The following is a 25,133-nucleotide window of genomic DNA, read 5'->3' as shown; positions in this document are numbered from 1 at the left end:
CCTTGCCTAGGGAGCCAGACGATCTAGGGCCAGCCCTGCAAACGTCACCACAAACAGCTGCAGCACACCCTCCAACCTGGGCCCCCTAGCAACCGATTTTAAAGAGGCATCTCTTTGCACTTCCTTTAAAGTCAAGGGGATGGGAAAAGAGGCACTGTGATTGGGCACCTGGGCAGGGAAGGTTCTTGGTGGGCACGCAGCTACGAGGAGCCAGTGGCAGGATTCTTCAATGCGATTTCGGAATACAACGGGGAGGGGAGTTGGGTTTTGTGGGATTACAGGGAGCCCTTTTCCATCCAGACTGTTTCCACAGTGGCCCCGTCCCCACATCAGAGTTGTTAACCAGAGGGGGCTAATAGAAGCCTGTGGCATGTGTGGAGATGTATGTTGTGGGCAGGGCTTTTTTTTGTAGCAAGAACTCCTTTGCATATTAGGCCACACACCCCTGATGTAGCCAATCCTCCTGGAGCTTACAGGAGACACTGTACGAAGAGCCTTGTAAGCTCTTGGAGGATTGGCTACATTAGGGGTGTGTGGCCTAAGATGGAAAGGAGTCCCTGCTACAAAAGAAGCTCTGGTTGTTGGGGGAAAGGTTAAGCACCCCCCCCCCCAGATGCAGCATGGTCCTGAAACAGATGTTTTGGTTGACCCTCCTAAAAGGCATCTGGCTCCTTTCATGACTCAAACAGGCAAACTCTGCCCAGTTTCTGAGGTCTCTTCCGCCCTGCCAGTTGCCAACCACTCCTTCCCTATTCTGGCTTGCTGTTTAACCAGTGTCTCGGTTCCTGCAAATAGCGGGCTTGTTCAACCTTCCGGGAACCAACTGCTTCCAGGGGCAATAAAATCACTACTGTTCTGCTAACACACACACACACACACACGTGCAGTGAAGGAAGAGGGCCTCTGCCAGAAGAGAAATGCACATTCCTAGAAGAAGATGATTTTGGATTTATATTACGCCCTATTCTTTGAATCTCAGAGTCTCAGAGCGGTCACAATCTCCTTTACCTTCCTCCCCCACAACAGTCACCCTGTGAGGTAGGTGGGGCTGAGAGGGCTTTCAAGGACAGCTTCTGTGAAGGCTATGGCTGACCCAAGGCCATCTCAGCAGGTGCAAGTGGAGGAGTGGGGAATCAAACCCTGTTCTCCCAGATAAGAGCCCGCGCACTTCACCACTTCACCAAACTGGCTCTCAGCATCCTAGAAACCGGCATCAAATTTTTAGGAGCTAGAACAAGCACGGAGCCAAATAACTTCCTCCTATCTCCTTCCCTCTGTAGTTTCTTCCTTCAGGAAGGATGGGGAGGAGAGGAGGAAGGTTGACAAGGAAGTTTTCTAATGCTTCCCTTTAGCTGCCAGATTTAGCCCGTGGCCTGCAAGTTGCCGATCTCCTCCAGTAGTAAAGAGATTTCTTACGGGCATGCAAAATGGCCAGGCAGGTTAGAGTCTAGATAGCTGGACAGAGTGGGAGGTTTGGGTATCATTTCCAGAGTTCTTTGCAAGCTTGCCCCCTCCCCAACACATGCACAAATGCAACCATCACAGCCAGCTGGTAAAAGAACCCAAAAAAACCCGCTAGGTCGTTGCCTAAAGCCCAGTTTAATAACTCTCAAGGGAAACTGGTAAAGGGAGAGAGGTCACTTGTAGGATAAAGACACTACCGAAGTTATAATGACCAAGTAACGAAGAGTGTATTGAAACAAAATCATGCAGATAGGATCAATAGAAGACTGAATAGCAATGACAATTCCCCCAAAGTTTCACAGTTCCACCCAAGGGGTCCCAATGAACAGGAGGTCGACTTGATTATTCCTGCTTCGAATCCTCTTCTAGCATAGGGTGCCCCAACCACATCTCTCAACCAAAGGCAAAAGCTCAGAAAAGATATCAAAGTGTTTCTGATGCTTCAATAACTTGCAGAAAAGTTGCAAAACTCACAAGATTATTTTTCAGCGCGTCCAAAGACTGCACACACAATTGCCAATGGACAAATGGGACAGAAAGTCTCCCGTAAGATTTCAAAATGGCACTAAACTCCAATAGGCTCAAGGTCCACACAACACACGCACAAATGACACACGCACAAATGCAACCATCGCCACCAGCTGCCCCCCTAGGCAGCTGCCTAAAGCCCAGTTTCAGCAAATGGGCAGCGGTACTGCCAGGGCTTTTATTGTAGCAGAAGCTCCTTTGCATATTAGGCTACACCCCCCCCTCGATGTAGCCAATCCTCCAAGAGCTTACAGGGCTCTTCTTACAAGGCCTACTGTAAGCTCCAGGAGGATTGGCTACATTGGGGTGGGGGGGTGGCCTAATATGCAAAGGAGCTCCTGCTACAATAAAAGCCCTGGGTACTGCCCTAAGAAGCGCCAGGCAGACTAGCCTCTCCCGTTTCTACAACTGCTGCTGATGCGATCCTTGAATGACCGCGCCGTGTCAGACCAACAGTTCCAGGGGGTGCAAAGAACTGTGCCCCCAGAACTGTAAGTAAGGGAGTTTTAAGTGGGTGTGTCGTGAGATGGGGGAGAAAGATGAAGAAGGGAATTCTAGTTCCATCAGAGCTAGCAAGGGCTAAAGGTCTCCCTGCTTCTGGGGTGGCCGACTGGGACCAACCACACACTCGAGAATACCCGAAGAGGCCTCTGTTTCCTGGCACCGATGTCTCCCTTGTCGTTCTCCTTGGCACTGCATTTCTGCATCTCTCCTTCCCCTCCTGTCTCCAGCTGCCCAATTATTTCCAACCCTTGGGACGTGGCTGTCCTAGTTACAAGGACGCTGCCAAATGCCACGCGCACCCTGCCTGATTTCTCCAAAAGGCACAGCGGGGGAACCCCCCGGTGATGTGCCCTCGGTTGGGGAGGGACGCTGGGCTTTCGTCCCTCCGCAACCAAGGTGCATCACCAGGGGGTTCCCCTGCCGTTCCATTTTGTAGAAATCCAGTCCAATCCATGCCAGGGAAGTCATGATGCGGCCACACGAGAGCTTTGTCGAGTGGGCTCACCTCTTGTGGCATCTATAGTTTCAGCGGCCAAAAGAGAGCATTGCCTGCTTGTCCCTCAAGGTGACTTCAGGAACATGTACCTTATGCTCACTTTATGCTTGAGTTGTGTGGCTTGGAGAATGCATTTAAAGTTAAAGTTGCTTTTTCCCACCTCTCCCTCCCCCATCTTCCTTCCTCCCCCCCCCCAACATCTGACATTTATTCTATGTGGCAACCTGGCCACCCCTGTTCTATAAAAAGGCCTCTTCAATCCCTTTATATTCTGATACACTCAGGTGATGTAATTGTAACCGTTAAAGATACGCTGAGATCGAGAAAGTATTTTGGAATGATTTTATATTTGAAATTCGCGTTTTAAATGTTATCTGTTTATTAAGACTTCTGCTGTTATACGTTTAATGACTTTTGACTGTCCTTGTAATATATAATTTTAATGTCCCTACCCCTTTCCCCTTATTTTCTTTCCCTATCCCTGTCCTTTAATACATATAAAGGGGTTTCTTCCCCCCCGCCCACCCGATGCTTAATCTGCCAACTGGGCAAAATCTCTCTTGAACCCAAAAGTATAACTTGCAATTTTCCGTGGCTTAGCGACCGAGGCTGCCCTTGCAATCTGGCTGACATGACCTACGGATGGCTTCCATATGGTGACGCTTCGCTTATTCTGGATCTGTCTGCAAGGGGCCCTGCCAGCAACAGAGAGGAGCATTAAAGCCACACATACGAGCCCCAGCCAAAAGCTCTTAGCTGCTTTCCCAAGCCGGTCCCGACGCTACCGCTCTGTCTTTGTCTACAGGACCTTGAAGTGGACTCCTCAAGAGTAAGAGAAACTAGAAGCAGAGTCCAGTCCTCCAAAGAGTTTGGAGGTCAGGGTGCAGCTAGGTCCAGGATTCAGAGGTTAACTGTTTGATGACGCGTGCTTGCTTTGGCAGCACATATACTGGGGGGGGGGGGGGCAAACCTGCTTAACGGATGTTTGAAACCTTCCTTCCTTTCCTCTGTCCCATCTGCTACAGTACAGTATATATATATACTGAGCCTGCTTCAGCGGGGAGAGTGGGATATAAATAAAATGTTGATTGATTGATTGATTGATATATCAAGATGGCTAGATGTCATTTAAAGTTAAAGTTGCTTTCTTTCTACCTCCCCTCCCTCCTCACATCTATCTATCTATCTACCTATCTTCCTTCCTTCCTTCCGGCTCTCAAACATCTGATGTTCATGTCTTGTGGCTCTCAAACATCTGATGTTTTTTCTCTGCGGCTCTTATGTTAAACAAGTTTAGCCACCCCCGCCTTAGAGGGCAAGAAGCCCACCACCTGTTCAGGTCACAGACTGATTGAGAAGCACTACATGTGCTTAGCCAGGAATCCGGCTCCATAGCTGGAGCACAGGCTGTTGCTTCATTACCGTTCAGCTGCCTCCTTGCAGACTTCCAATCTATGCTGCTCATACCTGTTGGGGGGACAATATGGGGGGGGGGGGGACTGGCCCAGTAGGGGTGTGGCTGCCCTACTAGTAGCACCACTGGGAAAGAAGTCTCTGCGGAAATAAGGTCATGGAATCCTAGAGTTGGAAGGGACCTCCAGGGTCATCTAGTCCAACCGCCTGCACAATGCAGGAAATTCACAAACACCTCCCCACCCACACTCCACCAGTGACCCCTTCTCCATGCCCAGAAGACGGCAAAAGAGCACCACCTCCAGGATGCCTGGCCAAAGTGGCCTGGAGGAAATGGTTTCCTGACCCCAAAATGGCGATCAGCATTTCCCTGGGTGTGGAAGAAAGGGCCACAAGAACTAAGCACTGGGGCAACCCTTCCTGCCGTGCCTCTCACGATCGGCCTCAATTCATGGAATCAGCATGGCTGCCAGTAGCAGAGGCCTCAGAAGCCAGGTGCTCTAGTCCCCTGAGCTTCACAGTCATCCCCCCAGACTGGTCTCTAGTTTGTCTCGGTCTTCCTCAGATGAGTCTGTTTCAAGGCCTGGCGGGGATGGGGGGTCCTGACAGCCACATCAGCAGCTGACTTTCAGAAAACGAGAACTTGGTATTTCCAAAGCAGGAGAAGAGGAACTGGGATCTCTCACCAACGCTCAGCTCCCTGCTCCTGCAAGTAAGTTACCCGCATGATGTCGAGGACCTCTTCTGCTTTTGGTTTTAGGAAAACTGGCCGTTGGAAGAGGCCCTCCGAGCTGGCAGACCAAGCAAATAGTGGAAATGGGTAGCCCTGATTGAAGGCACTTCCAAATGCTTCTTCTCCCTCAGTACCAAAGGATCGCCAAAGAGCCCATGCAGGCTGAGATTCTCAGGCAGCCAAATCCAACAGCAGATAACCAGTACTGTGTAACTAGAGCTGGAAGGTACACTACCCCTGCCTGGTGGCTAAACTGTGGCTCAGGAGGCACATGTGGCTCTTTCACACACAGTGTGTGGCTCTCAGAGCCCCCACTGGGCTGGCTTGGAGAAGGCATTAAAAGTTGCTTTCTTTCCACTTCTCCCTCCCCCATCTATTTGCCTGCCTGCCTGCAGGAAGTGTGTGAAGAAGAACCTCTGAGAAAGTACAGAAAGCTCTACCTGCACCCTTCAATGGTTTACGCTAGCCCCCATCGCTCAGAGCGTTAAAACTGCAGTCCTGCAGTCCTAAGCTGTGCTCACGACTTGAGTTCGATCCCCAGTGGAAGCTGGGTTTTCAGGTAGCTGGCCCAAGGTTGACTCAGCCTTCCATCCTTCCGAGGTTGGTAAAATGAGTATCCAGCTTGCTGGGGGGAAAGTGTAGATGACTGGGGAAGGCAAGGGCAAACCACCCCGTAAAAAGTCTGCCGTGAAAACGTTGTGAAAGCAATGTCACCCCAGAGTCGGAAATGACTGGTGCTCGCACAGGGGACCTTTCCTTTCTTTTGCTGCTTTCCTTTCCCTCCTTCCTTCCTGTGCTCAAACATCTGACATTCATGTCTTATGGCTTTCAAACATCTGGCATTTCTTCTACGTTGCTTTACGTGAAGCATGTCTGGCCACCCCTGCTATAGAGCTTCATCGGAAACAGGAAGTGTGTGAAGAAGAAAGCACCTCTGAGAACGTACAGAAAGCTCTACCCACCCCCTTCAATGGTCTACGCTAGTCCACACACATTAGGGATTAAAAGCAAACTGGTCTTCCTGTGACCTCCCTGTTCTATTTCCTGGCACAGGAACTCCAAAAACAAGAAAGCTAAGAATAACACCAATAAAGCAGCCAGTGTTTTCAGTTCAGCGTTCCTGAAGGTAGGATGATTTCCTGGAACCCGTAGGCACTCCAAACACTATTTTCCAGCAACTGGCTGTGGTGAGATTTCCTCCAATTTTAGAAAGATGCACGACGACTTCCTGCAACCCCGCCCCCACCCCACCCCCGGTTACGCTTCCTCCCAGACTGCAGCGTCTCAGACCTTGCGTCGCACAGCAAGTGGGAAAGGTGGAGGCTAAAAATACTCAGTACCAAAGAATATCCCTTTTTACAGCATTTTTTGTAGCAGGAACTCCTTTGCATGTTAGGCCACGCCCCCCCACCGATGCAGCTAATCCTCCAAGAGCTAACAGGGCTCTTCGGACAGGGTTTACTGTAAGCTCCAAGAGGATTGGCTACAACAGGGGTGTGTGGCCTAACATGCAAAGGAGTTATAAAAAAAGCCCTAGAAGACATGGGTTCTAATCCAAGTTCACCCACTACCGTAAAGTGAGTTCAGTCAGCTAGCTCTTAAGTAAGCAGCAACAGTTTATTCAAGAAGAAACGTTCACCACACGAATGGGCAACACCATGCGATAGATACACTTGGGCTGAGTTAAACACGCCCCCTTAGGCTGGCAGCAATCCTCTCTATTGGCCTCTCTGGGAACCTTCATTTGCATTTCCTGGGAGAAACGCCTCGCTTCCTGATTGGCTGGTCCTAAGAGAACAGCCAATCAGAATGTAGGCGTCGGGATCCGGGAGAGAGTAAGGAAAGTGTGCTTCGAGCTCAAGCCTACTCACGGTGAACGCAGCAAATACATAACACCCACAATGCTCGCTGGGTCAGCATCACTCAGCCTGATCCAGGGCTGGAATTCTAGCAGGAGCTCCTTTGCATATTAGGCCACACACCCTTGATGTAGCCAATCTACCAAGGACTTACAAAAAGAGCCTTGCAAGTTCTTGGACGATTGGCTACATCAGGGGGGTGTGGCCTAATATGCAAAGGAACTTCTGCTAGAATTCCACCCCTGGTCTGATCTATTTATTATTTACTTATTTATGGGATTTCTATCCAGCCCAGCCCGTCAAGGAAGGCTCAGGATAGGTTACAGAGTAAAATACAACACGTCATTAAACATAAAAAATAATTTTAAAAAAGATATAAACTTTCTCAACATAGAACAGCATACATCAACAACGTAGAACACCAAGATGGTGACAGTTCCCTAAGTCTGCTCATTAAAAATCTGGATCTAAATCAGTTCACTTTATATAGGAAAGGAAAGGTCCTCTGTGCAAGCACCAGCCGTTTCCGACTCTGGGGTGGCGTTGCTTTCGCAACATTTTCGCGGCAGACTTTATATAGGGTGGTTTGCCATTGCCTTCCCCAGTCATCTACACTTCCCCCCCAGCAAGCTGGGGACTCATTTTACCAACCTCGGAAGGATGGAAGGCTGAGTCAACCTGGAGCCAGCTACCCATCCAGTCCAACACGCTGTGTCACACAGTGGCCAAAAAACCCCAAGTGCCTTAGGAGGTCCACCAATGGGGTTAGAAGCCTTCCCACTGTGCCCCCCCCCCAAGCACCAAGAATACAGAGCATCACTCCCCAGACAGAGAGTTCCAACAATAAGCTGTGGCTAATAGCCACTGATGGACCTCTGCTCCATATGCTTTTCCAATCCCCTCTTGAAGCTGTCTATGCATGTAGCCACCACCACCTCCTGTGGCAGTGAATTCCATGTGTTAATCACCCTTTGGGTGAAGAAGGACTTCCTTTCATCAGTTCTAACCCGACTGCTCAGCAATTTCATTGAAAGTCCACGAGTTCTCGTAGTGTGAGAAAGGGAGAAAAGGACTTCTTTCTCTACCTTCTCTATCCCATGCATAATCCTGTAAACCTCTATCATGTCACCCCGCAGTCGACGTTTCTCCAAGCTAAAGAGCCCCAAGTGTTTTAACCTCCAGCATCAGACTGGAGAAACCAGGGTCCAAATTCCGTACCATGAAGCTCAATCAGTGACCTTTGGTGGTGGAGGAGGAGGATTTATACCCCACCCTTCACTCAGAGTACCTTACAATTGCCGTCCCTTCCTCTCCCTATGACAGACACCCTATGAGGTAGGTGGGGTTGAGAGAGCTCTGAGTGTACTGGGACTGAACCCAAGACCACCCAGCTGGCTTCATGTAGAAGAAGAGGGAGGGATGAAACCCGGTTCTCGAGATTACAGTCCGCCGCTCTTAACCACTAAAACAAAGTGTTGTTGCAACGAGGAACATAGGAAGCCAATGACGACTTTTTCGGTCCTTTCTGCTCACGGTTCCACAGAAAGCCGGGCCAACATTTAAACGGCAGGGTTAGAAACGCAAGGAAAATAAGGTATAAGAAATCACAAAGGAAAACTTGCTTCCTGCAATGACACGCATACCCAAAATTCATCGAGGATTCCCAGAAGGGTGTCTGGTTGGGGATAACAAGGCACAGAGGGCCATATCAGAGAGAGAGACAGAGACAGAAGGAGACAGAGACAGAGAGAGAGAACTCATATCACATCAGCCAGCCGGCCCAGCCGATTCGCATGTCTTCAGCGGCGTGTAATTAACATAATTTGCATAGCATTCTCATTGACATGGCAGATGGAAGCCAGCAATTGGTGGACGGCAGCGCATTTGTTCAACAACATTCATATTCAGGAAAGCTCGCCTGCTGCAAATGTGAAAACCTGTGAGTCAGCCCTTGACAAATTGTGGAAGCTGGAGAGACGCCGTGAATTTGGCCTTCTGTCGGCGAGGGTTGCCTCGGTCTGCCAACGCATTAAAAAAATAGATTTCCGAGACCATGAGAGCTAGAAACCTGCCTGCTGATTTGAACGCAGCCAAGAAGACTTGGAAAGAAGACCACAGGCAGCTATGTTCCCTAACTCGGTCTGTTTAAAATGTCAGCTCAAGATGTCAGTCCTTCGCACGTTTTGGATTTCCACGTTCCTCCCGTTCTCTCCAGTGCGAACGGCCAACTAGTATACAGTTTTGCATGTGCACAAACACTCTTTGTGAGCATTGGAGCACAGATGGGGCTCTAATCTGCAGCGAGAACTTTCAAATAACACACATCCAAGCAAAATATTGCTCTTTGAGCAGCCCCCGCTGTCTACAAACAAACAGACGAGAACTGAAGTTAAATGGTTAAAAAAAATGGTTTCAAATCACTCCTCAAAGCCAAGCCTCATTTCTATAGGCTACTGTTGTTTGTATAATGTGGCTTGGAGAATTCCTTCCTTTCCACCTCTCCCTCCCCCCGCCCCCCAATCTATTTGCCTTCCTGCCGGCTCTCAGACATCTGATGCTCATGTCTTGCAGCTCTCAAACATTTGACATTTATTCTGTGTGGCTCTTAAGTGAAGCAGGTTTGGCCTTTAAACAAGGTTAAGAGCATCCCTGCATGATATCGACTGGTTAGTTTGCTTCCCTGCTGATTTCCAGGTTCTCCCCAACATTAAAAAACAGCAAAGGGGGGATTACAGCAGGCAGTGCCAAGACCATCGGTATGAGCAAGTCGCCTTGTGAGGAACCCTTTCAAAAGGGGCACATCCTGGGGACTTTGGTGAGCTGCCCCTCGTTCTGAAGAAAATTAAGAAAGACCACCGAGCTTGCTTTCTCAAAAGGAAGATCTGAAGCTTTCACTGATGAGCCGGAAGACAAAAAAAGGGAAGTGGTGTCCTCCCATGATGCACCATTAATGCACGGGATTCACTTCGCTACTACAAGATACAGCAAAGGCCACAAGCTTAGATGTCTCTAAACGAGGATCCAACGACCCTGCGGAGGCTTATTAGTTCATGCTAACTCAGCTTAGAGGGAACACTGCTCCCATCCAAGACTTATGGTGACCCCAGCAAGGGGCTTTCAAGGCAAGGGAAGCAGAGGTAGTTTGTTACTGCCTTTCTCTGCAGTCTTCCTTGGTGGTCTCCCATCCAAGACTTATGACGACCCCAGCAAGGGGCTTTCAAGGCAAGGGAGAAGAAGAGGTGGTTTGCCACTGTCTTCCTCTGCAGTCATGCTTGGTGGTCTTCCAACCAAGACTTATGGTGACCCCAGGGAGGGGCTTCCAAGGCAAGTTAGAAGCAGAGATGGTTTGCCACTGCTTTCCTCTGCAGAGTCTTGCGTGGTGGTCTCCCGTCCAAGATTTATGGTGACCCCAGAGAAGGGCTTTCAAGACAAGTTAGAAGCAGAGGTGGTTGGCCACTGGTTGGTGGTCTCTCTTCCAAGACTTATGGCAACCCCGACAAGGGGCTTCAAGACATGTGAGAGGCAGAGGTGATTTCCCACAGCCTTCCCCTGCAGAGTCTTCCTTGATGGTCTCCCTTCCAAGTACCGATTCTGTTTAGCTTCCAAAATCTGAAGGAATCGAGCTGTACCATGTCGCCTTGCCTCCTGGAAGCTTCTAGCAGATGGCATATCGAGTGTCATTTTTCAGGCCCAGCCCCTGGGGATCTCCCAGGCTCTGGTGCCCAGCTGACATCTACTCAGGGGAAGACAGAGGGACTGTCAGCACCAGTTGGGATCCGAGCAGAACTCCCCAGTGACAAAAGAGGCTCATTGGATGCTGCCCATCTTCCGACCACGCCACTGGTACAGATTTACACATCAATGCTTCTCAGATCTGAGCAGTACACCCGCCTTTCCTCCTCTTTAAGGAAAAAAAAATTCCCCCAGAGTTCAAAACACAAAAAGCCCCTTAAACATCATTGCCTTGTTTTGCTCTACTGTTAAAAAACCCAATAAAAATCAATTGTTTTTGTTAACAAGGCACAAAGGCTGGAATTCTCCAAGAGATAATACATCCCAGCGAAATCCTGTTTAATGCCGTTCTCAGCACTGTTTTCCCCTTCAAACAAGCAGCCAAATCCCCCAAGATTGGGTGATTTGTTTTGTTTTCTTGCATCCTTTGCGCTTCTCCCCAGTTTGGTGTAGTGGTTAAGTGTGCAGACTTTTATCTGGAAGAACCGGGTTTGATTCCCCATTCCTCACCTTGCACTTGCTGGAATGGACTTGGGTTAGCCAGAGCTCTGGCAGGAGTTGTCCTTGAAAGGGCAGCTGCTGTGATAGCCCTCTCAGCCCCACCCACCTTACAGGGTGTCTGTTGTGGGGGAGGAACATAAAGGAGATTGTGAGCCACTCTGAGATTCGGAGTGGAGGGTGGGATAGAAGAATTGCAGATTTATACCCTGCCCTTCTCCCTGAATCAGAGACTCAGAGCGGCTTACAATCTCCTATACCTTCTCCCCCTACAACAGACACCCTGTGAGGTGGGTGGGGCTGAGAGGGCTCTCACAGCAGCTGCCCTTTCAAGGACAACTTCTGCCAGAGCTATGGCTGACTCAAGGCCATTCCAGCAGGTGCAAGTGGAGAAGTGGAGAATCAAACCCAGTTCTCCCAGATAAGAGTTCAAACACTTAACCACTACCCAGGGGTGGCCAACGGTAGCTATCCAGATTTTTTTTTGCCTACAACTCCCATCAGCCCCAGCCAGCATGGCCAATGGCTAGGACTGATGTGAGTTGTAGGCAAAAAGCATCTGGAGAGCTACTGCTGGCCACCCCTGCAGTACCCCAAACTGGCTCCAAAAAATCCAATATCTTCTTCTTCCTCCTCTTCTTCATTGCATGCAATGCGAACAGCTGAGAAAGGAGGCATGGGGGGGCAGCTGAAAGAGAAGAAGGGGTCTCCTCTTCCTGTACCACCTTTCAAAGTGTGCTGACACCCCCAAAGTAGAAACGGAAACTCCACTTCAAACTGCAGTCTCTGGTTTGGGGGCAGACAATCACAAATCCTACTGTTCTGAGGAGCGCCACGCATGAATTGTGATGCATGGAAGGATCAACAATGGTCAGCTAGCCCATGACTCTCCAAATCTGAAGGGGCAGCAAAGAGGACTCAATAGCTTCTCCCCTCTCTATATTTTAATGTAAGAACATAACATAAGAACATAAGAGAAGCCATGTTAGATCAGGCCAATGGCCCATCCAGTCCAACGCTCTGTATCACACAGTGGCCAATACACACACACACACTGTGGCTAATAACCACTGATGGACCTCTGCTCCATATTTTTATCCGATCCCCTCTTGAAGCTGGCTATGCTTGTAGCCGCCACCACCTCCTGTGGCAGTGAATTCCACATGTTAATTCCACAGTACCCCAAATGTACTGGTTTTATAAAGAATTGCAGCAAAATCCATGCATTAAGAGGCCTGGCGGTCTCACGGTGCAGGAATCTGCAAGACGAAGGTCTAGCTTTGCAGTTCTTAACCAGCAAACCATTATCACCCACCGGGTATATGACACCTTCATCGCATGCACCTCCTTCCCCAAGCCACAAGGATATCAGTAAGACACAGCACAGTGTAGTGAACATAAGAGAGGCCATATTGGATCGGGCCAGTGGCCCATCCAGTCCAACACTCTGTGGCCAAAAAGCCCAGGTGCCATCAGGAGGCCCACCAGTGGGGCCAGGATACTAGAAGCCCTCCCACTGTGGCCCCACAAGCACCAAGAATACAGAGCATCACTGCCCGAGACAGAGAGTTCCTTCTAAACACTGCGGCTAATAGCCACTGATGGACTTCTGCTCCGTATGTTGATCCAATCCCCTCTTAAAGCCTTCTATGCTTGTGTTAATCACTCTCTGGGTGAAGTATTAGACTAAGACCTGGGAAATCCAGGTTTGAACCCCAGCGAGGAGGAGGAGGAGGAAGGGATTGGATTTATACCCCACTCTTCACTGTCAGAAGTCAATGCAAGTGGGGACAGGAGGCTGCCTAAAATCCACCTCCCCTCCCCTCCAAGATTGGTAAACTGCACCATAACAATTCATAGGACCTCAGAGAAGAACTGCTAGTCTGGTTTGTAAATTTATGGAAGAAGGGGGAGGGAGACCCCAAATGTCAAAAGCTCCCCCACTCCTTAACTGGGAGAAGCAAGTAGCAGCGCACACCAGATTTTTTCATAGATCCAGAGGTATTAGCCATGTTAGCCTGTTGCTGCAAAACAGTAAAGAGTCCAGTAGCACTAACCAATTTTATAGTAACAAAAGCTTTTGAGAAACACAACTCTCTTCATCAGATGCATCTGACAAAGAGAGCTGTGCTTCTCGAAAGCTTACACTACTAAAAAAAATTTGTTAGTCTTAAAGGTGCTACTGGTCTCTATTTTCAGTGCACTTTCTCAGAGCAAGCAAGATCTGTCAAAAATGGCAATGGGACCAGGCAGTGAATCTGAAGAGTGCCCAATAATGCCCTGACCTGGATAGCCCAGGCAAACCTGCTCTCGTCAGATTACAGAAGCTAAGAACGGCCAACCCTGGCAAGTACTTGGATGGGAGACCTCCAAGGAATACCAGGGCTGGGGGGAAGAGGCAGGTTTTATCAAGCCGCTTCTCTGAATGTCCTCTGTATCCCAATAGGAGTCAATGAAAACACAACACTGTTATAGTGACAGATTAACATGCAATACAAAACAATATTAAGTCCCAAGTGAACAAGCAGCCTTAACAATACATCTAGAAGATTATAATAGATGGAAGTCCGTTCCATTCCATAAGGAAAAGGTAATCTTGGTTGTGGTATAACAAAGGTTTACAATATCGATGAATTCGCCATATACGTATCTCAGAAGTGGAAGGAAAAATCCCTGGACAGGTCGTCGACTTCTGCCACATCTGTCCAGGGATTTTTCCTACTGTAAGCTCCAGGAGGATTGGTTACATCAGGGGTGTGTGGCCTAATATGCAAAGGAGTTCCTGCAACAACAAAAAAAGCCCTGCCTATGATCCTGATGCTAGGAAAGACAGAAGGCAAAAGAAGGGGACGGCAAAAGAGGAGATGGCTGGACGGCGTTACTGATGGAACAAACACGGATTTGAGCAGACTTCGGAGGATGGTGGAAGGCAGGAGTGTCTGGCGTGACTTTGTCCAGGGGGTCACAAAGAGTCGGACTCGACTGTGCAACTGAACAACAACAACAAAAACGATCCATGCTCAACTAGAACTGCTCAGAGAAATTAAAATACTAACAGGAGATTAGGGGAGGGGTGGCTATGGCTTTTACCTGCCCACAAAGCCTTAGCAAAACAGCAACGGAAATGCTCCAGTTCAAGAAGCTGCCGTTGCTTCTTTGCTTCTGCAAAGAGGTTCGAAAAATGCTTGCCTGTTCTCATCCTGCCTTTGAAGTTGAAGAAAAGCCCTTACCTTTGCCCAGGAAGACTCCTGTGCAACTTCAAAGCTCAGTTGCCACTAGACAGCGCCACCCACTCTGACCGAGTTAACACCGCCCGATCCAGCGTAGAGCCTAGCGTCTTCACAAAGTTAGATTTTTCTATTCAATTTGCATAGGAACGGCTACATTTTGCATCCCCCCCCCGCCCAAAAAAACCACACACGCTGCCTTCCAAAAGATCTGCGAGTTCTGAAAGATGCTAAATATACTGACACCCTTGTTTACTGGCTGTATTCCCAAAGGGAATATTGATGTTTTATTTACTGCTTTGCCTGGGAAGGGAGAGCAGGAAGCTCGGAACCTTACAGGATGTCCCGTCTGTAATCTAAGTGTCTGTTCCAACTTTCTCCCTCGGCTTTGGGCTAGGAAAACACTCGGTCGGGCAGAATGCCAATGTGAATGCTTATGCTTCAGCAGAGAAACGAAAGACCTTCTTGGATATCCAGACCGAAGCGGAGCCCTGTGCATCTCTAGAATGGATTTTAACACATGCCAGATATCCCATGAAAAGTTAAGGTTTTTCTTCTAGCGAGCCCGTTTGGTGTAGTGGTTAAGTGCGCAGACTCTTATCTGGGAGAACCGGGTTTGATTCCCCACTCCTCCACTTGCAGCTGCTGGAATGGCCTTGGGTCAGTCATCGCTCTGGCAGAGGTTGTCTTGAAAGGGCAGCTGCTGTGAGAGCCCTCTCAGCCCCACCCACCTCACAGGGTGTCTGTTGTGAGGGAAGAAGATATAGGAGATTGTAAGCTGCTCCGAGTCTCTGATTCAGAGAGAAAGGATATCTATAGAGCCCCGTGGCACAGAGTGTTAAAGCTGCAAGTAGCCGGCTCAGGTTGACTCAGCCTTCCATCCTTCTGAGGTCGGTAAACTGAGTGCCCAGCTTGCTGGGGGGAAAGGGTAGATGACTGGGGAAGGCAATGGCAAACCACCCCATAAAAAGTCTGCCGTGAAAACGTTGTGAAAGCAACGTCTCCCCAGAGTCGGAACCGACTGGTGCTTGCACAGGGGACTACCTTTACCTTTTTACTTAAATTATGCCCAGTTATTTCCTGCTCTACTCAGGAAAGGAGACAAATATTAGCAATGACATGCTTTGGGACAACTCTTTGAATGACAGTTTGACTGCAGCCCAAGCTCTGCTCACGACCTGAGTTTGATCCTGGCGGAAGATGGGTTAAGGTAGCTGGCTCATGGTTGACTCAGCCTTCCATCCTTCTGAGCTCGGTAAAATGAGTACCCAGTTTGCTGGGGAGAAAGTGTAGAGCAGTGGTGGCCAATGGTAGCTCTCCAGATGTTTTTTTGCCTACAACTCCCATCAGCCCCAGCCAGCATGGCCAATGGCTGGGGCTGATGGGAGTTGTAGGCAAAAAAAAAAACATCGGGAGAGCTACCATTGGCCACCCCTGATGTAGAGGACTGGGGAAGGCAATGGCAAACCACCCTGTCAAAAGTCTGCCAAGAAAATGTCCTGATGTGACGTCACCCCGTGGGTCGGTAACGGCTCGGTGCTTGCACAGGGGGACTACCTTGACCTCTTAACTGGAGATGCTGGGGAGAGAACCTGAGCTCTTCCGCATGCAAAGCGGAGGCTCCAGCACTCAGCTACGGCCCTTCTCAGTGATGCCAAGCAATGACCCGAAATACCACGAAGGTGCTCTGCAAAGCTCATTCCCCCCACTTTTGCCCTCTTCCACTCCTGAAACAAAATCACCTCTTTGTTTCCCTGCACTGGTCAGCCTGCGATCGATCGCTAAACTCTGCGCGCCCCCTTGACCGTAGCTCTTCATGATGTGCGAGTCGAGCTTCAGGGCTCGGGGGAGCCTGTTTCTTGACTGGGCTGGTGCCTCGAGCAGAGGGGCTGAGCCAGGACACCGGGAGGAGGCCACATTGTGATGTCACCCACTTCCCTCACCTGCCCTTGCAAAGCCACACAGGTTGTCCTGCTGCCCAGGGGGCAAGTCTGCTTTTGGGTGCCAGTTGAAACCCAGCCAAGGTGCTCCTGGGATCCCGATCCTCGGATCTCTCCAAAAACAGGTCGATTTGCTCACTCCAAAAGGCTTCCTTTGACTTCCTACTTGGGGTACGGTTAGCCTCCGGGTCTAAAGCAGGGGGGCCAAACTGCAGCTCGGGAGCCACCTGTTTGGTGTAGAGCCAGTCTGGTGTAGTGGTTAAGTGTGCGGACTCTTATCTGGGAGAACCGGGTTTGATTCCCCCCTCCTCCACCTGCACCTGCTGGAATGGCCTTGGGTCGGTCATAGCTCTGGCAGAGGTTGTCCTTGAAAGGGCAGCTGCTGGGAGAGCCCTCTCAGCCCCACCTACCTCACAGGGTATCTGTTGTGGGGGAGGAAGGTAAAGGGGATTGTGACCGCTCTGAGACCCTGATTCAGGGAGAAGGGTGGGGTTTAAATCTGCAGTTCTTCTGTGGCTCTTTCACACATATTGTGTGGCTCTCGAAGCCCCCACTGCCCTGTCAGCCGGCTTGTTAAAATTGCTTTCTTTCTACCTCTACCTCCCTCCCCACACCTTCCTTGCAGCTCTCAAACATCTGACTTTTATTCTATGTGGCTCTTAAGCACATTTGGCTACCTCTGGCCTAAAGTCTAATGTTCCAGTAGTTTAGCCTCCTATTCAGAGCCCAGGGGAATCTGTACAGCAGGGGTGGCCAAACTTGCTTAATGTAAGAGCCACAGAGAATAAGCTGCACATAGCTGCAAGACATGAATGCCAGATGTTTGAGAGCCACAAGACAGGAAGGAAGGAAGGCAGACAGATGGGGGGAGGGAGGGAGAAGAGGAGAGAAAGCAACTTTAAATGCGTCCTCCAAGCTGCCAGCTGGCTTGGCTTGGAGAAGTGATTTAAAGAGAGAAACACCTTCTCCAAACTGGCTGATAGTGTGGTGGGGGCTTCAAGAGCCACACAATATGTGTGAAAGAGCCACAGTTTGGCCACCCCTGCTGTAAAGTCTCCGGATGAGGAGCCAAAGCCAAAACAGAGCAGGATATTTTAAAGAGCTTTTGCAGGGTTGAGAAATTCCGGGGGTGGGGGTGGGGTGGATCCCGGGGAAGGGGGGGGGTCTTGAGCAGGGTTATTGCCAAGGAATCCAGCGTCCAAAGCAGCCATTTTCTCCATGGGAACTGGTATCTGGTTCTTGGTTGTAATCCTGGGAGCTCTCCAGGTCCCAGCTGGAGGTTGGCAACCCCAAGCTTTTGCTATCAAGGTCTGTGTCAATGTCTATTGGGCTTGTGCACCCAGAACCACCTGATGTAGTTGGAGGGTGCCCTCAGAACTGGAAAGCTTGCAGGCTCCATCCCTCAAATCTCAGGGGCTCTGGCACCATGACGTTGAGCACTGACACAGGGTACAATTCAAGAAAGGAGGAGGAGAAAGAGCTGGATGCATACCCCAACCTTCACTTGGTCTCAGCATGGCTTACCGTCTCCTTGCCTCCCTCTCCCCACAACAGACACCCTGTAAGATAGATGGGGCTGAGAGAGCTCTGAGAGAATTGTGATGGACTCAAGGTCACTCAGCTGGCTGCATGTGGAGGAGAATTGGGGAATCAAACATGGCTCTCCAGATTACAGTCTGCCGCTCTTAACCACTAAATCAAACTGGCTGTCAACAGGGCCGACTAACTGAGCACAACCTGTCTTCTAGAAGAGAGCCAGTTTGGTGTAGTGGTTAAGTCTGCAGACTCTTATCTGGGAGAACCGGGTTTGATTCCCCACTCCTCCACTTGCACCTGCTGGAATGGCCTTGGGTCAGCCATAGCCCTCGCAGGAGTTGTCCTTGAAAGGGCAGCTTCTAGGAGAGCTCTCTCAGCCCCACCCACCTCACAGGGTGTCTGTTGTGGGGGAGGAAGATAAAGGAGATTGTGAGCGGCTCTGAGACTCTGAAATTCAGAGCGGAGGGTGGGATATAAATGCAATATCATCATCTTAGTCAGATCCTTTGTCAATCAAGGTCAGTCTTATCTCCTTTGTCAGCAGCTCTCAGCTTTTCCGCCACGTAATTCCAGAGACTGAAGGTGGGACCTTCAGTATGCTGACCACTGAACCACAGCCCGTCACCTAAAGATGTCCACTTTTGCCACTGTGCGGGAACCAGCCAACTATTGCCAGGGCTTGTTTAGCAAAGCAAGAATCGACTGAGGTCTGATGCAGCTATCTGATTCTCAAGGGGCCTTCGAAGAGAGGGAGGCGTGTGAGCTTGAGAACTATTCGGTTGCATCCACACATTCGGGAGAATGCGGCTTGCTCTTCGGTCTGAGCCTCCTGTGGATTTTCTCCCTGGTCGATGCACCGCCTCATAGACTACAACTGCCACACAAAGGAGGCACTGTGCAAAGAGAGTTCTACTGGGGTTTGATGTATAGTTTTTTAAAAAAATAAATCATGTCCTTTCATCCAAGCTCTCTGCTGGAAACCAACCTCCTGCAGCAAACAGGATGGCCAATCCCCACCCAGTCCAGCGCTTTTTTCTTGAATAGCAGCACGGTAGTACAATTTTACCGGAGCCGTCTGCCCTACCTTTGAGGCATCCCTGATCCAAATCGGTTTTAAGCTGGTTCTGTTATCACCCTTGATACTTGGCATGTGCTTGAATGGATCTGCCGGGCATCATTGGATGTACATCAAGGTCGCAAACGTGACATTTTGCATTTATGGACCACAGCTCAGTGGTAGAGCGACTGCATTGCATCCGGAATGCCCCGGATTCAATCCTTGTTGAAGGATCTTGGCCAGATGGCCAAGGAGACATCTGGCCAAGAGAAAGGAGACAGTCCAGACCATGGGTGGCCAAAGTGGCTTAATATAAGAGCCACACAGAATAAACATCAGATGAGAGAAGGAAGGAAGGAAGGAAGGAAGGAAGGAAGGAAGGAAGGAAGGAAGGAAGGAAGGAAGGAAGGAAGGAAGGAAGGAAGGAAGGAAGGAAGGAAGGAAGGAAGGAAGGAAGGAAGGAAGGAGAGGTAGAAAGAAAGCAACTTTAACTTTAAATGCAGTTCTCCAAGCCAGCTGACAGGGCAGTGGGGGCTTTGAGAGCCACACAACATGTGTGGAAGAGCCACATGTGGCTCCCAAGATGCAGTGTGGCCACCCCTGATCCAGATATTGAGAGGAGGAGAAGAAGCAGAAGAAATTGGATTTTATACCCCACCCCTCACTACCCAAAGGAGTCTTGAAGTGGCTTACAATCACCTTCTCTTCCTCTCCCCACAACAGGCACCCTGTAAGGTAGGTGGGGGCTGAGAGAGCTCCAAGAGAACTGTGACTGGCCCAAGGTCATCCAGCTGGCTGCCTGTGAAGAAGTGGGGAATCAAACCCAGCTCTCCAGATTAGAGTCTGCCGCTCTTAACTACTAGCATAGGAAGAAGGATCCGACTGGAGTAGAAAAAAGATAACTGTGCACACAATGAAGTTATCAATAATCCAAACTGTAATAACCCACTAACCATAAAAAAATTCATATAATATTCAAATCAGGCATTCAAAAACAATTCACACACCACGCATACACATACAGCACTTCACTTAAGTGTGTATAGGAATAACCTTCCCCCAGGTCTTATTTTCCAGTTCAATATTTCAGTCTGACTTCAGATATTGTAGGTATAAGCCCAGAAGGGAATTTGCTTCACTAACGCTTGTAAGAAATAAAATCCGAGGAGGAGTCTCGGAGCAGCTTATAATCACATTCCCTTCCTCTCTCCACAACAGATACCTGGTGAGGTAGGTGGGGCTGAGAGAGCTCTGAGAGAACTGTGACTGGCCCAAGGTCACCCAGCCGGCTGCCAGTGAAGAAATGGGGAATCAAACCCGGTTCTCCAGATTAGAGTCTGCTGCTCTTAAGCACTAACCACGTCGGCACACTGGCTACCGAGGCTCCGACTTGGTAGAAGGTAGCCTCATGGGTTCCGTGCCCTTCCTGCTGTTCTAGTCTCCTTCCTCAAGGTTTCGGGATGGCAGGGATCCATTCCAAAAATGCTTTGCATTTACACAGCCCACTTCGAAAGATTCAAAGAGCTTCACAAACCTGATCCTCAAAAGCGGGAGTCGGCAGAATGGGTTGCGCTGCTTCAGACTGCAGATGGTGGGTACCAGTTTTGAATCCTCCTGCACATTAAATTTTTTAAAAAATCATCCCCTCAAGTTGAAAGCTAGCACTGTGGGGAGAAACCTGCTTGTGGCAGCTTTCTACCGGCAGGGAGATTTTTTCGGTTCACATAGGCAATGTTCCAACCTACAGCCGTCCGCCTGCCGTCTGAAACGATGTAATCCATTCTGCACTCTGCATTTTTTTGCCTGAATAAAGCAGGCTCCAGCGGTGCTTATAAGAGTTTTGTAAAGAACAGAGTCCATTCAAGATATTTCGTCGACCCCGCCACCCCCCCACCCCCCGGCAAAGCCATCCATCCAAGCGCTTCCTGGACCCAGACTACCATACACTAGTTGCAAGCCAAGCCACTGTAGGGATGGCCCACCCCGAAGAAGTGATCATGGTGGGGGGAAAGTCAATCCCCCTATTGAGGGCCAGTGCTGCCCATTGTGGTTGGGAGGGCTCTTTTTGTAGAAAAGGCCCAGCAGGAACTCATTGGCCTATTAGGCCACACCCCCCCAACATCACCATTGTTTCACAAAGGGCTTTTTTACAGAAAAAGGCCCAGCAGGAACTCATTGGCCTATTAGGCCACACCCCCTGACACCAAGCCAGCCGGAACTGCATTCCTGTGTGTTCCTGCTCAAACAAACGCCCTGGTGGTTGGCAAAACACCTTGTCTGGAGAACCGCCCCTATCGCGACACTGCAAATGGGAGCCAAGACAGCAGTGACTTTTTAAAGGCCTCCGGAAGATATTGGAAGAACAAGATATTGGATTTATATCCCGCCCTATGCTTTGAATCTCAGAGTGGTCACAATCTCCTTTGCCTTCCTCCCCCACAACAGACACACTGTGAGGTGGGTGGGGCTGAGAGAGCTCCTACAGCAGCTGCCCTTTCAAGGACAACTCCTACTAGAGCGATGGCTGACCCAAGGCCATTCCAGCAGCTGCAGGTGGAGGAGTGGGGAATCAAACCCGGCTCTCTCAGGTCCGCGCACTTAACCACTACACCAAACTGGCTCTCTCCTGCTGAATCAGCGACGGGGGCAAGATGGGAGCCCAGACTTCCTGGCTCGCAACTCACAGTTCCAGTCACGAGGCTCTATTAGTTTGCAGCAGTACATTAAAAACAAACACAGAAACAACCCCGGGAAGGGGTGGCGCGCCATCTGCACCATGCCCCATCTGCCACACATGCGCAGCGAGGCTCCTGCTCCTCCGCAACTCTCGCCGGCATCTGGCAGGGGCTGACGGGGGGTTTTCTGCACGCACGCAAAGAAGCCGCCACGGTCTTTGTTGGGCGACTGCCCGGCCTTGAGATGCCAGTGGCCTGCTGGCCTGCGCTAAACGGAACATCTGCCGCTCTTTTAAGACGGCGTCGGTGCCAAGTTACACAGAAAAAAAGAGAGCCACCTTTGGATTTCCACTAGTCTTTGGAACCGTTTCTGCTGGGAAGGCGATGCTGCCTGCTCCACCGTCAGGAACAAAATGGGTTACCAGCGGCGGTGCCGGCTGCATCTGCGCAAATGCTCGGGCTCCTTGGATTCTTGCCGCTCGGTGCTTTATGGAAGGGAGATCGTTGGAGTGGCAGGCTCAGGGGGGCAGGCAGGTGGGAGGCCACGCCGTTGGCAAAACGCTGTAATTCCAGAGCTTGCAGTGGGAGCCGGGAGTGCCAAATGGTCGCCTGACGGCAGCTGCTCAACCACAAAGTGAAAACCTAAACAGCTCCTTCCCTGAGAGGCAGTGCAACCGCTGAGAAGCCTTTGCAGCAAGGCCTCCCCCGCCCCCCATCGCTAGGACAAAGAGTTCCTGGGTCCGCGGTTTTACAGAACGGCAATCAACGTCCTCCCCTGCCGTTCTGCCGGAACCCCACCTTGCCGACGCGTGGCCAAATTGCTTCAAGTGAGTGAGTCACCCGGGTGATGGCAGGGAAGAAACGAAACTGGGGAGAAGAAGTGCTAAGGATACAAGAGCCAAGAGGCCCGGCCACAGCCCACTTCCATAGGTAGGGGGCCCTGCAGCTCTGGAACTGAGGAAACGGGATTGGTACGAAGAAGCAGCAGCAGCAGCACAAAAAGAAATTGGATTTATATCCTGCCCTCCACTCTGAATCTCAAAGTCTCAGAGCAGCTCACAATCTCCTTTGCCTTCCTCCCCAACAACAGACACCCTGTGAGGTGGGTGGGGCTGAGAGGGCTCTCACAGCAGCTGCCCTTTCAAGGACAGAGTCTCAGAGCAGCTCACAATTTCCTTTACCTTCCTCCACCACAACAGGCACCCTGTGAGGTGGGTGGAGCTGAGAGGGCTCTCACAGCAGCTGCCCTTTCAAGGACAACCTCTGCCAGAACTATGGCTGGCCCAAGGCCATTCCAGCAGGTGCAAGTGGAGGAGTGGGGAATCAAACCTGGTTCTCCCAGATAAGAGTCCGCACACTTAACCGCTACACCAAACTGGCTCTCGGAAGGTCTTCCTTCTGCCAATTGAAGAATCTCGAACAGCAGGTGCTGGGTGAGACCTTTGACTCCGGAGAGTGACTGAGGAGACAGATGACACAGCTCCATGTTGAATTCAGCTCTCCTTTCCGCGAGTCTGCTCTTTCAGGGCTCTCGATCTGAGAGGCGACGGAAACTCGCCGACGCCACACTCATAATGCGAATTTCTCGCCGTGCGAATTTTCTCCAGTTCATCAACACTCAACATTCGTTTTGCAATGTACCCTCTGTAGGTGATCCATGATTCTCCCTGATTCTTAAGCTGCTTGCAACTTAAAAGGAGATGTATTTCAAAATGACCAGGGCTTTTACGCCTGCAAGGCTGGTGGTGCTCCCTGCGGCACAGCAGGCAGCCCGTCCATAGCCTCTCTGGGTGCCCGCTCAGAATGCTCTCGGAAGAGTCTGCCTTTCTGCTCACACGGCCCTGTTATTCACAAATGTCAGTGGGAGAACGTGCAACGTGGAGAATACTGATGACCCGATTTTGAACCTGGATTGAAAGTCATGCTTTCCTTTCCTCTGTCCCTTATCAGGGGACCCACTCTTAACTCGTGGCCTAATTACAGTTTGAGCAGAAGGAAGCAAACCCATCGCAACTCCCAATTGTAGAGAAAGGGGTAATGCAAGAAGTCACTTTCACCCGCAGGGAGCTGTCACAGAAGGGGCCATCCAGGCCGTCTAGTCCAACCCCCTGCTCAATGCAGAATCAGCCTAGAGAAGGGGTAGCCAAACTTGCTTAACGTAAGAACCAGGTAAAAAAAAAAAGCCAGATGTTTGAGAGCTGCAAGACATGAACGGAGGGAGGGAGGGAGGGAGGAAGGAAGGAAGGAAGGAAGGAAGGAAGGAAGGAAGGAAGGAAGGAAGGAAGGAAGGAAGGAAGGAAGGAAGGAAGGAAGGAAGGAAGGAAGGAAGGAAGGAAGGAAGGAAGGAACATAGATGGGGAGGGAAAAGTGGGAAAAAAGCAACTTTAAGTTGGCTTGGGTTGGAGAAGTGATTTAAAGAGAGAAATGCCTTCTCCAAGCCAGCCAACAGGATGCTGTGGGCTTTGAGAGACACACAATGTGTGTGAAAGAGCCATTTGTGGCTCTCGAGCCACAGTTTGGCCAACCCTGGCCTAGAGCATCCCTGACAAGTGTTTTTCCAGCTGCTGCTGAAGACCGTCAGTGAGGGGGAGCTCACACATCCCTCGGTAGCTGATTTCACTGTTGAACAACTCACGCTGCAACAATTTTTCCTAATATCCAGTCAGTACCTTCCCACTCTTAATTTAAACCCATTACTGTGAGTCCTCTCCTCTGGAACAGCTCCCTGCCTTTCTCCTCTAAGTGGCAGCCCTTCAAAGACTTGGTAAATTATATTCTAAGTATCTGCTAAGGAAACTTGAACAATGGAGGGAATCCACAACTACCTTGCCCCACTGCCCTTCACTCTATGCCCAGAGTAAAGCAAAAAACCCTCCAAGATCCCTGGGTCAACCTGGCCTAGAGGAAAATCCCTTCCTGATCTCAAAGTGGCAACTGGCATAACCTGGGCATGTAAGAAAGGGCCATGAGAGCCAAGCGCTCTTCCCTGCCTGCCTTCCTCTTGTGATCTACCAAAGTTCACAGCTGATTTAGTATCTCAGGTTTCACTTTAAAATAAGGTTTCTAGTCCTCATGGCATGCTTCAAAATGCATGAGGAACACACTAAGCTTTGCCAAAGTCAAATCAAAGTAAAGAGAAGAAGAAGACGACGACATTGGATTTATATTCCATCCTCCACTCAGGGTCTCAGAGCGGCTCACAATCTCCTTTACCTTCCCTGCCCCCACAACAGACACCGTGTGAGGTGGGTGGGGCTGAGAGAACTCTTACAGCAGCTGCCCTTTCAAGGACAGCTCCTACGAAAGCTATGGTTGACCCAAGGCCATTCCAGCAGCTGCGAACGGAGGATTGGGGAATCGAACTCGGTTCTCCCAGATAAGAGTCCATGCGCTTGACCACTACACCAAACTGGCTCAGGAGTCATGACCCGGACAGATTCACAGAGACGTCTAAAGGAACATGGAGAATTT

The 25,133-nt window shown here is 50.1% G+C and overlaps 1 protein-coding gene across 3 annotated transcripts in view; it reads right to left on the bottom strand.

The window, feature by feature from the left end:
* The window catches only part of CAPN15 (calpain 15), a 178,761-nt gene that overhangs the window by 51,534 nt on the left and 102,094 nt on the right, over positions 1-25,133 (bottom strand). The window contains exon 1 of one of the 3 annotated variants that reach the window (XM_060260828.1): positions 16,197-16,301. The exons of the other annotated variants lie outside the window; for them this stretch is intronic. The gene's annotated coding sequence lies outside the window, so the exon portion shown is untranslated. Of the gene's footprint in view, positions 1-16,196; positions 16,302-25,133 lie in introns of those variants that run through there. 3 annotated transcript variants of the gene reach the window in all.

Source organism: Heteronotia binoei, chromosome 20, assembly GCF_032191835.1.
Source record: "Heteronotia binoei isolate CCM8104 ecotype False Entrance Well chromosome 20, APGP_CSIRO_Hbin_v1, whole genome shotgun sequence".
In the NCBI taxonomy this organism is placed as follows: Eukaryota; Metazoa; Chordata; class Lepidosauria; order Squamata; family Gekkonidae; genus Heteronotia; species Heteronotia binoei.
The sequence above is the reverse complement of the archived record's forward strand: the minus strand, read 5'-3'. Positions and strand labels throughout refer to the sequence as shown.